Raw genomic sequence first — 12895 nt, 5'->3', positions numbered from 1 at the left:
GCACACAGGTAAATGATACACAGTATACTACACCTGGAAAAAAAAATCATGTAATATAAGTTTCATTTCAACCTATGATGTGTATAGTACAAAAACTTACTCACAGCCATCATGTCAATTCTGACTCATAGCCACTCTATAGGATAGGGTAGAACTGCCCCTATGGGTTTCTGAGACTGTAACTCTACAGGAGTAGAAAACCTCATCTTGCTCTCAAGGAGAAGCTGCCAGTTTCAAACTGCTGACCTTATGGTCAGCAGCACAATGTATAAACACTACCCCATCAGGGTTTCTCTAAATAAAAATTATCAAAGCTTATTTCTATGTTTTCACATTTAAATTAACTTATGGGAAAATAGCTGACGCTTGGCATAGTTTGGGCTAGAAATAGACAAATAGGAAAGTTTAAAAATCTTTGCTGTTTTGCCATTGTCCATAGTGAAAGATCCGAAAGTCTTAGCATTACATGCCCTCCCCCGACCGTGTGCTCAGTAACCCTCTTAGTTTCATTGACCACCTCTGCCATTTCCTTCCCTCTCTCATTCGCGTCTTGTGCTCCACGTGGAAAAGGATCTTTCTTGCCTCTTTTTCACAACACCAAGTCCCGGAGATGGCGATTTCTCGGAAAAGACCTTTCCTCCTGCTCTCGTGGGGAAGCCGTCATTCATCTCTCAGAGGAGAAATATTATCGGTCATTTCTAGTTTATAACACTCCTCACTTTTCGAAAGAGAGTTAACATTTATCTATGCTGTTTCCATAACACTTTTTCTTTCACTTTTTGTGTCCATCCTCATATTCTTGTTCATGTGAAAGATTATTCTGGTATTTTTAAAGTGGTAAGTATAGACATTTGATATCTCTGAACCACTGTAATGTGATCGATCCATGTGATTTTTAAAATGGCTCCAGAATCACAGTTATGCTGATATTTGGTGTATTAGATACATTGATAACTGGAGGGGAAAAAAACCCTGAATTTATAGTGTTTCAGAGAAGTATCCAATCCATAAAAAATAAATTTAATAAATTTAAGAGAATTTAAGAGAATGGATCACAACTAAACTTTTGTCAAAATGGTAGACATAGTTCACAAAACAAAGATAATCTGATTTATTTGGTTAGGTTTGGGTTCAGGTCACGATTAGGACTGGTAGGGTTGTGAAGCAGGCTTCCATTGGATGGCTAGTTATGAAGAATGATAGGAATTGACTTTGGGAAGTTCCCTATTTTCCTGTGTGTGTGATCATAAAGCAGCACTGGTGGAAGTTTGCACAGCGTTAGCCAGATATTTCAAGAACGTGTGTGAATTTATCTTGATACTGGACTCTCATTTCCCCCAAACAACCTGTTAATTGAACATTTTAATTGGGAATGTTCAGGTAAGACAAGCTTCAAAACCCTCTCCAGCAATTGTCTTATTGCATCTTAGTCATGGAGAAATATTCCTCCGGCACACTGTCCACTACAGGCAGCCATGTCAACGTTCTTTTCCCAGGCATCTATTTCCTTCACATCCTAACTTAACTAGAGAGGGAAGCCACCATTGCAGTTTTAGCTCCTTGCTATTAGCATGGCCCACTAACAAGAACTTGTTATGGCACAGTGGATTTCAAAGCAGACGAATCAGTGAAAAACAGCCAGCCAACCGACCAACCAACCAGTAGAATTCAGCAAAAATCAAGTTAAGTACCCCTTGGACTTAAGTCTGAAGTTCCCTGATGAGAAACAAACAAACAAACAAACAAAAAAACCCTAGTGATGGCCACCCCAGGACTGTGGGGTTGGTGTTTGTTAGACCTTGAGTAGGATCTCTGATTTAGTGGGTGTTCAATACGAGGTGTGCCAGAGCCCCCATATACATGCCCTATCTTAATGTCTCCTTGCTCAATCTGATAGGCAAAGATCTGCCTTTGTAAAGGAACGCTACCAGAAAATTTCCCCTCACACCACCCCTCTGATCAATATAAATAGAGCTCCATCATTCTAAGAATTCAAGCTACACAAAGTAACAACTCACAGTTTGTGGTTTGCAGTTGGGCTATACTTGTATAAGCCTTTTTATAAACCAGTTTTAAAATTCAATACCATTGCATACATTATTGATGCTATCAATGTAATTGCCTTATGCCCCAGGGGGATGACTGACAATGTTGTTTGTTATAAAATGATGAGACCGCTAAAGTAAACCAGAACTGTACATCATCTATGGGGAAGTAAATGGATTCTGGGCTTCCAATTAATTCTAACTCCAATTAAAAAAAAATAGTTATTCTGACATAGTCTGTTTGATCCTCACCTTCATAAAGAGACCTCTAACTCTATGGCTGTTACTGTTGCCGCCAAGTATGGTGAAGAAAGCACATGGGCCCCCACAATCGTTAAGAATAGTGTTTGGGTCTTAAAGGCTGGTCTTCAAATAAGCAGCTATCTAAGTGGGGCTTCAACTAAATCCACAAGGAAGAAGCACACCAGCCTGTACGATGCAAAGATGATTACAGAACAACATCCAACTCCAATGGAGGGAAGGATATCAGAGTTTGCATCGTGAAGGCCATGGGGGACAGTGGGAGTCCAAAACCCATCTGCAGAGTACTGATTTGGTTTACACCTCTGGCAGATCCCCTCTGACCAAAGTAAAGGGACGTGAATAGCTTCACTATCAGGCAGACATTATTTTTAACTTGATTTTGGTGGATGGACCTAATGAAGAATAGGGTATTTGGTCAACGCATCTCCCACTTGACCCATTCTGGCTTTGTTCTAAGTTTATAATTTTCTCACTTGTTTCTCAACGGTGGGTTCCCCCCCCCCCCCCCCGCTGGCTTAATTTAGTGTTGCTGGTGGTCTTTGTCTTCTTCTTTTATTAATCTTTGGTATGTTTCCCAGAATATGAAACACAGGAAGGCGGATGTATAGAGACAATGATTGATGTAATGACTTGTTGGAAGTGGGCGTGGGGGTAGTGGGGAGAGAATGAGGTGAATTTGGGAACAAATGGTGAATGGAGAAGGGGGTGGAGGTGCATTGGAATGGATTAAGGTGACGTATATTTAACTCTTTCTAAATGTGGTTGGACTATGGAAGTGCATGGTATGTGAATTTTACCTCAATAAACTATTGAAAAAGGAATCAAGTTAAACTGAACCATTCAATATGGGTTGTAAATATTTTTTAACACTAAAAATAAAGATTTAAGTTTTCCTACATAAATCCACACTTAATCTGTTAGGAATCCCTATTGTAGAACATGCAAGAAGAGAAGAAGGTACAAATAGAACTTTTGGAAGTCCTACCACTTAAGGATTGAGTTATAAGAAATCAGAAATAAACCGAGAAAGTGAACAGACTATAGAAAGAGAGTCAGAAAATGATAGGTTTGGATTAAAGCAAAGAGCCAGTGTACCCCAAGTTTAAGGGGTCTACAGGATTACATCAGAAGAAAATTTTGTCTGAGTAATTTCCTACTTTTATGACCTCCATTAAGCCATTAGCTTTATATAGGTTTGGGAGGAGCAAGTTATCTTTAACTTCTGGCTCACTGGACCATCAAACTTTGAATTCATAGAGCTTGGAGGCCAAATCCTTAACACCAAAGATAACCTTGAGGGTTTTTTTTTTCCTGGTCATAAAAATATCAGTCTCATAAAATGATTAAAAGTGATAATGTTCAGTCTATAAATTAATCAGGAGGAATGGGAACGTAAATTTTAGCAACTTTGTGTCATTATGAGTTTGTGTAAAGGAATTTTGTTAGAATAAAGACTTAAAACCACATGATATGTGAACTATGTATCTAGATACAGAGATGACTGGGCAAATGACTCCTTGTTTAATCACCTGTTCTATTTTTTATGATGTAATATATGAATCTCTTTTACTTGATTGCATTTTAGATTTGATTGATTTTGGTTTTTAATTGTTAAATATGGAATATATTAGACTTAGTTTTATGGGAATATAATTGCATGTAAATTAGACTGATCAAATTAAATTGAAAATATATTAGGCAAATTCCTTAGCCTTACAAAAAATATTTTTGCCTCAGTTTCTTCATTTGTAAAATTAAAGCATGTATTAGATGACTTTGAAAATATTTCTGAGGTCTAGTGGCTGAAGACTGTACAGTTTTTTATGAAGAAATAGCTATCTAGTTCATTGAATTTTCACTTTTCAAGTGGGGTTTTGCTTCCAGAAAGCCTTTGAAGAATCCCTTCTTTTACAACTACATGAATCCATTATCTAGACACTGTCTTTGAAAATATGGGGTGCTCATAATCACATCAGTTCTAATGAGGAAAAGGAGTGTTTGTTCATAGTAACTTGAAAAACAGTGTGAGGCCACATCGGACCTCCTGAGCTTCCCAAGACTGATTGCCAGAAGGCAGAGGTTGCTTCCACTCTCTATCCCTTCTCCCCCTATTCTGACACCAACTCTCCCTCCAATAGCACTCTCCACTTCTGTGACTGGGCTTGATAAATCATTGCAATAGTCACATAAAACTCACAAATGAAGCTCGTGATTATGGGTTTATTAGGAAAGTTGAGAGATAACAATTGTGTTAGACTGGTTTGACTAGAGAAACAAATCCAGAGACACTCATATATTTATAAGAAAGAACTTTATATTAAAGAGTAATTGTATCTTAAGGAAACATCCCAGCCTGGTCCAGATCAAGTCGATAAATCTGATATTAGCCCATAAGTCCAATACTAGTCCATAAATCCTTTTCGAAACTCACGCAGTCACATGCAATGATGCAAAATGCAGGAAGATCACAAGCTGGTGGGTGCAAACTCTTGTGGATCCAGTGGCAGTGGAAGCATCTCAGCACTGGTGTGGGTCTCCTTGAGACTCCTCCAGCTCTCCAAGTAAGGCTCTTCAACAGGAAGATGAAGCCCTCCCACCTTCCTGTTGTGTGACCCACCTCCAGGGAGAAAGGGAGGAAGTTCACAGAATCCTCATTAGAAGGCCACACCCACAAGGAGGCATCATCAGGCTGTAACATGATTGACAGGCTAGACTCCACCCCTACACCTATTTATCATGTTATGTAACAACCACACCATTTAAGTGATGTGTCAATCTGTTTCCATGAAGAGGTCTAAATAAAGGTGAGAGGAATTTAGAATGTATGGTAAAAGAAAAGAATGTGATTCATAGTTGCAATCTCAAGATACATTATAATGATACATACATTTCACCACTAATTTTCCGTTTATTAATTTCCATAGGAAAAAGACTGCCAGAATCCTAGAGACACTTGTTCTTATGTGGGCTGTCAATGTTTTCAAGTGAATGGACTTGAATAAAGCAGTGGTGCATCCCAGTAGATGCTATGGGGCCCCCCGATTTTTACTCCCTCAACCTTCTCCAGCTCCATCCTAGATACGTGTCCTCTTGACCTTGGCCAAGTGAAGCCACTTTGCTCAAGTTGTGCCCCATCCCTCCAGTTCCACTGCATCCTTCATATTATGACTGGATCATGTGAAGAACACAGAGTCTGTTCCCTTGAAGGACTTTGAAGGGCCATCTCAGCTAGTGTTCCCCATAGGATAAGCTTAGGCCCCAATCACAATTGTCTTGTAAACGACTCCTTTTCTCCCCAATCCTTACCTTCCTCCTATGTCTACTGCTTCTGAGAACATTCCCCAGTTACATTTCCTGCAAATAATATTCATCTCAGAGCCTAATTCTAGAAAACTCCACTTATTTTGGGAGAAAAGGAATCCATTCCTTAACAACAGTCTGTCCAGGACTGGAAATCATTACGGTAGCAGGTGTCAGATCTTTCTCCCAACCAGAAACCTTTTGGTTAGCACCCCAGTGCTTAACCAGTGTGCTGCCGTCTTAAAAAAAAAATAGGCACCAGGACGGCCTTTATGTTTTCATTGGAAACGTGGTTTGTGTAACAACACTATGTTTTACCTATTTGAGATATAGATTTTTCCAAAAGAATTTCATAGCACCAACTTAGAAGGGTTTATATATTCCTCTTTTGTGTACGAAGAGAAAAGCCATTTTCAATGTCACTTCAAATGTAAGTTACTCTGTTTAAAAACGACCCAGGAAAGAGGAAAACATGCTTGAGGAGCATTGTGACTGTCTTGAATCACATTTCGAAGGGCGTGACACCCATGGCATGATTGCTTGCCTTTTGTGTTATTAGACTACGGTGGGAAATAACCACTGAATCCTGACTGAAATAAACCATCGGAAGATTAAGTGTTTCCCATATCAAACTGTCAACTCAAGCATCTTATTTATCTCTGGGTTCTTCCTGTGGGAGGGCAACTGTGGTTGAACGCAAGTGCAACCTCGGAAACGATTTGGCCTGGTCTCACCTTTCAAGACGGAACAGTTTTGCTTTGATAGCAATTACAAGTCACCTTCAAGTAATTTGTGCTTCTATAACATATGTTTTCTAACAAATATATTCTTTTCCCAGTCAGCCAGTTATATTGAAGAATGATTAAAAAGGAACAACAGAAAATCATACAAGACCTGGAGTTGTTTTAAAAATAACCAGGGGCAGTAGAGAATCACATTAAAATTCTTTTAAAAAATCACTGCAATCAAGTTAATTCTGATTCATTGTGATGCTTTAGGATGGAGTAAAAGTGGGTGTCTGAGGCTGTGAATCTTTACGGAAGCAGGAAGCCCATCTTTCTCCTGCAGAACACCTGGTAGTTTCTAACTGCTGAACTAATAGTTACCAGCCCAGCATGTAACCCACTACATCACCAGCACTCCTGACAAGCACTTAGCAAAGCTTAATTTTTAATATCGCTCACTGCCACTGAGTCGGCGCTGACCCTCGGGGACCCCGTAGGACAGGGTCGAACTCCTCCTGGGAGTTTCTGAGGCTGTTTACGGTAGTAGAAAAAGCCACCTCTCTCTTGAAATCTTAATACACTCAAGGAAATATAATACGTTCTCCCTGCCAGAGATCAGGCAATCCGGAAGAATATACGAGCTCCTGTGTATTCACTACGACCTTGTTTGCAAATAGGCGTTTCCTTTGCATTAAATGGTAACAGTTAAATTAATGAAGCCCTACGAAGAAGAGAATCAGAAAAACCAGGGAAGAAGGGACAAATTTAAATGATGGCGTTGGCAAAGATGTTGGAAACTACTGTGGCTGCCAGAAGAGCAAACAAACGTATTGTGGAAGAAGAATAAGTGGAGTTAGGACGCCCATTAGCAGCAGGGTCGGGGCAATGTCATGGCATGTACTTTGGCTATATTACCCGAAACGAGCAGCCCTGGGCGAAGGGCGCCATGCTCCGTGAGTCAGAGAGGCAGCGAAAAAGAAGAACTTCCATGAGATGCATTGACGCCATGATTAAAAAATGGATTCAAAAATAATAAAAATTGCGAGGACGGCACCAAATGGACGTGTGTTTGTCAGTTTTCCACTGGGTTCTATGAGGTCAAACTAACTTGGCACCACCTCACAACAGAAGCACAGGACCTGAGCGGGTCCAAATCCAACAAGCGTGGAGACCAGATTGAGACAGAGTCACATATCAAGAGAAGACACAGGCAGAAGACATACCTGCAAGCCAAGTCATGCCATCAACAAACAAACCAGTAAATAAAAACACAACATGACCAGGAAATGAAAGAAACAAAGGAGAATGTTTTCCTAGAGACCCTGGCCCTGTCAATGTCGGAACTTTCTGTTTCTAGCCTCCAGAACTGTGATAAAATACCTTTTCATTCTTTGCAGATGCCTACCTTAAGTTACTTGGTTTGGAGCCTTAGAAAACTAAGGAAAGACATCGTCATTTCTAACCTCAGTGCCTTTCAATAAAAAGAGAGAGGGATTGCAGATCTTCTACTAATTATTTCCATTGTATAACTTTTGGTAAATTAAGTTAGTATTCCTTACAAAAAACACCATGAAAATTCAGATTGTTTCATTGGTAAATCTACTAAATCTCTAAAGAACAAAATACTAATCACATATAAAATGTTCTGGATGGGATAAAGGGGAGGGGTGCAAGTGTATGCAAAATTTCAAGGAGCCCTAGCGTCATAGTGGCTTACAAGCTGAGCTGCTAACCACAACATCAACAGTTCAAAACCACCAGCTTCTCTACTAGAGGCAGATGTGCTGTGTGATCCTGGAAAGATTTACTGCCTTGGAAACGTACAGGGGTAGTTCTACCTTGTCCTATACGGTTGTTGTAAGCTGAAATGGACTCAATGGCAGTGAGATTTTTAAAAATACTAAACGGAATCAGATAGTATCTGAAAAATACAGTACATCACGATGAAATGGAATTTGGCCGAGGAATACATAATTGATTTAATATTTGCAATTCAATCCATGTGATTTACCACACTAAGAGTAAAAGAAAATTAGATACATTTTTGATAAATTTAGCATGAACTTAAAACAAAAATTAATAGTCAACTAAAAATTAAAAGGAGTTTTTTATTCTAAAATCTGATTGTGGACATCTGTAACAAGCTTTCACCACTTCTTGCCAGGGTGTTGTTCTGTAGTGGCTTGTGTGTGGATGTGATGCTGGAGGCGGTGTCACTGGTATTTTAAGGACCAGCAGGGTCATGCAGAGTCAATAGACAGTGTTTGAGTTTGTCGTACACAGGGTTGCTATGAGTTGCAACAGACTCGCTGGCACCTCCCAACAATAATAGCAAGCCTATACCAAGAAACATACTTAAAGAAGTAATGCATGCTCCTTTGAACTCAGAATTGGAAAGTTAGACTTTATTTCTATTCAATATGGTATTGTAGACAAAACAATGAAAAAGCTATAGGAATTGGAAAGAAATATATAACAATGTTTCTGTACTGAGACAATATGATTGTGCATATTAGAAATCTCAAACAGCTTACAGATTAGTTATTATAATTAGTAAGAAAGGTTAGCAAGTTTTCTGGGTTTAAAGTCAGCTTATATTAAGAAAATTATAAATGATATATAGAAAATGACCATGTACAATAATAAGTTACAACAAGTGAACCTTAAAAGCTCCAAAATTGATGGATAAGATACTAATTGAGAGGCTTTCACAAATGGATGCAATGTTGGAAGCACTGGTCTACGCCAGGAAATTTCTAAGACAGCTAGTTGGACAACCACACTGGAGAAGATTCATATTCATACCCATTCTAAAAACATGGTTGCCCAGTAGAATGTAGAAATTATCAACAGTATCATTAATAGCACATGCAAGTAAAAATTTTCTATTGCTAATTCAAAAAGTGTACCTGTTAACAAGAAACTGCCAGAAGTTCACGCTAGATTCAGAAAAGGACATGGAACAAGGTCTATCGTTATTCACATAGATTTTGGTGAAAGCAGAGATTATCGGAAATATGCATACTTGAGTTTTATTGACTATGAAAAATATCTAACAGTGTGGATCATAACAGGTTGTGGAGTACACTGGGGGCAATTGGGATTCCAAACACTCGAATGTGCTCATATGGAAGCTGTGTATACATTAAGGGCCAATTGTTTGAAATGAACAAAAGGTCATTGCCTAGTTTTAAACTGGAAAACATGTGTGCCAGTGTTGTATCCTTTTGCCACACATGTTCCGTGTGTGCCCAGCAATAACTCCTACAGCAGTGGTTCTCAACCTGTGGGTCACGACCCCTTTGGGGCTCAATTAACCTTTCACAGGGGTTGTCTGATTCATAACAGTAGCAAAGTTACAGTTATGAAGTAGCAATGAAAATAATTTTATGGTTGGGGGTCCCCACAACATGAGGAACTGCATGAAAGGGTGGCAGCGTTAGGAGGATGGAGAACAACGGTCCTAGAATCTGCACCATATGAAGTCAAGCATGCCACCAGGATCGTAAGAAGACTCATTAACAGCATGTGATTTGCAGATGACCCATCATGCTTGTTGAGCATTAAGAGCTCTTGGAGCACCTACTAATGAAGATCAAAGTCTATAGTCTCCAGTGCAGGTTCCATTGAAAAAAACCCAAACCAAACAAAAAATCTCCCTAAATCCTCCTGACTAAACCAATAAACAACCTCGTGATCAACGAAGAAAAGACTGAAGTCAGATATTTCATTTTCTTGAATCCACAATCAATACTAATGGAAGCAGCAGTTACTGAAATCAACTGGCTTATTGCATTGGACGATACTCATTAAGTTTCAGTCCTTCCAGGCAGCCACGGGTTGCTCCATCTTGGGCAGGTCTTGCTCTTTTTTGGTGCCCTCTGCTTTACCAAGCACGATCTTCTCCAGGGACTGGTCTCTCCTGGTAACATGTCTAGTGTACACGAGACAAAGAATGAACGTCCTTGCCTTAAGGAGCATTCTGGCTGAACTTCTCCCAGGACGGATCTGTTCTGTTGGCAGTCAACAGTACCTTCAATATTCATTGCCAGCACCATAACTCACATAGATCAAATCTTCTTTGGTCTTTTTTTTAAAATCAAATATCCAAATTCCATAGGCCTATGAGGCCATCAAAACGCCATGGCTTGGGTCAGGAACACCTTAGTCCTCAAAGTAACATCTTTGCTTTTACACACTAAAAGTGTCTTAGGTTGCCACAGATTTTGCAAATTCAATGTCTCATATGATTTCTTGATTGATGCTTCCATGAACATTGATTGTGGATCCAAGCAAGACAAGATCCATGGTAAATTAAATCATTTTTTTTCCATTTATTATATTAGCCACTGGTCCAGTTATGAGGATTTTGGTCTCTTTACACTGAGCCATAGAGGTGTCACCCATACTGATGGCTGCAATCCAGTCTTCGTCAGCAAGTGCCTCAAGGCATAGGCTGTCCACTTCTGAAGACTATGGCCTGGACAATCTTCTGGACAGAAAAGAAACATTATTCTTTGGGTGGTCCATTGGTCTAGTCAGTGGTCTTCTAATACCATAATACAATGTGTCCACCCTTCATCAGTCATCCTTATTTATTGTCCAGCTTCACCATGTGCAGGAGGCATTTGAAAATACCATACTATGATTTGGGTCACATGCACCTTAGTACTCAAAGTGATATCTTTGTAGTCGTTGTTTTAACACTTCAGAGAGGTCTTTGGTGCATATTTGCCCACTGCAATATGTCAGTGAACTTACTGATTGCTAGCAATACAATTGTATTGATTGTGGATCCAAGTAAAACAAAATCCTTAACTTCAATATTTCCTTCATTTATCATGATGTTGCATAATGGTCCAGATGTGGGAATTTTTGTTTTCTTTATATTAATGTGTATTCCATACCTAAAGTTGTAGTTTATGATCTTCATCAGTGAGAGTGCTTCAAGTCTTCTTCACTTTCATTAATCACTGGTCAGTTGTCTCCAGACGGAAGACTCTTAGATTAGGTTCTCTAAGACAATGAAATATATATTAATATATAACATATTAATATATATATACACACCAATGAAATATAAATGCATATATATATTTTTCTACTAGAGGTCCAGTGCATAAATGCATGGGCTTGTTCCAAACAAAGTTTAAACAAGTCTATGTGACTAGTGGATGGCTACAGAGATGTTCTCTCAGTAATGTACTTGTCTTTATCTCATTAGGATGCCACCTCATCAGAACAGTGTTTTCTGACTCGAGGAAAAAGCAACAGTTGCAGAGGGACTGAGGGAGAGGAGAAGGCATGGGAAGGATCGCTGAGCAAACAGTGCTATAGACAGGGGAACAACCAGGAATTAAAATCAACAACAACTGCAGAGACCCTGGGGTTCTTGGAGCACCAGCAATCCAGCTGAGAGGAATGACTAAGAGGCAGAAGAAGGGCAAGTGTGATGGTGGGAAAAGAGGAAGGTAAAAGGAAACAGTAAATATCTAGGAATCAAAACTATAGATAGAGGTATAAACATAGGTATACACTTATATAAATATATTAATTCATAAAAATAAGGTATTGGCATAGATACATATATTTTTAGGGCAATACATGGAGAAAGTGGATGGACTTTTGGTCTCTTTTCAAGCCCTCCCTCAATGCAAGAACACTTTGTTCTAACAAGCTGGCATTCTGTGATGCTAACCCTCCCCTGCATGATCGCTGAAGATAAAATGGGTGCATAAGAAAATGTGGTGAAGAAAGCTGATGGTGCCTGGCTATCAAAAGATGTAGCATCTGGGGTCTTAAAAACTTTAAGTTAAACAAGTGGCTACATAGCAGAGAAGCAACAAATCCACATGGAAGAAACATAACCAGACTGCATGATCATGAGGTGTCAATGGGATCAGGTATCAGGCATCAAAGACCAAACACATACACACACAACCAACCAAACAAAACATACTGTTGAGAACAAGAAGGGTTGGAGCAGAGACCTAAAATTCGTTGGTTGACAGTGGGACATCTCCTCACAGAAGTGTTGCAAGGAAGTTTTGAGGCAACTGGGGCATAATAAAGCACCAATAAGATGCACAATATTCCTCTAGTTCTGTGAGATTTGCTCACCCCTCTATCATGACCCCAGTCAGGCCTTTCACTGTGGGCTAGGCCAGAGCATGTACACAGGTACAGATAAGACTTCAGGACACATGGAATCCAGGTCAGATAAACCCCTCAGGAACAGAAATGTAGGAAGGTAAGGGGAAGATGTGGAGAGGAAGGGGGGAGAAGTTGCAGGGGAAGGGAGATCATGATTGGTGTAAGATATGGAATTAATAATAATTTATAATTTATCAAGGGGAAAGAGAGGGTAAAAAGAGGCGCTGATACCAAGGGCTCAAATAGAATGTAAACATTTAGAAAATCATGATGACAACATATGTACAAATATGCTTGATACAATTGATGTATGCATTCTTAGAAGAGCTGTAAGAGCCCCCAGTAAAATGATTGTAAAAACAAAACAAACAAACAAACAACATAGTGGCTTCTGAAGGGATCTGCTGG

Source organism: Tenrec ecaudatus, chromosome 2 (genome assembly GCF_050624435.1).
Source record: "Tenrec ecaudatus isolate mTenEca1 chromosome 2, mTenEca1.hap1, whole genome shotgun sequence".
Classification (NCBI taxonomy): Eukaryota; Metazoa; Chordata; class Mammalia; order Afrosoricida; family Tenrecidae; genus Tenrec; species Tenrec ecaudatus.
This window is presented reverse-complemented; position numbering follows the sequence as displayed.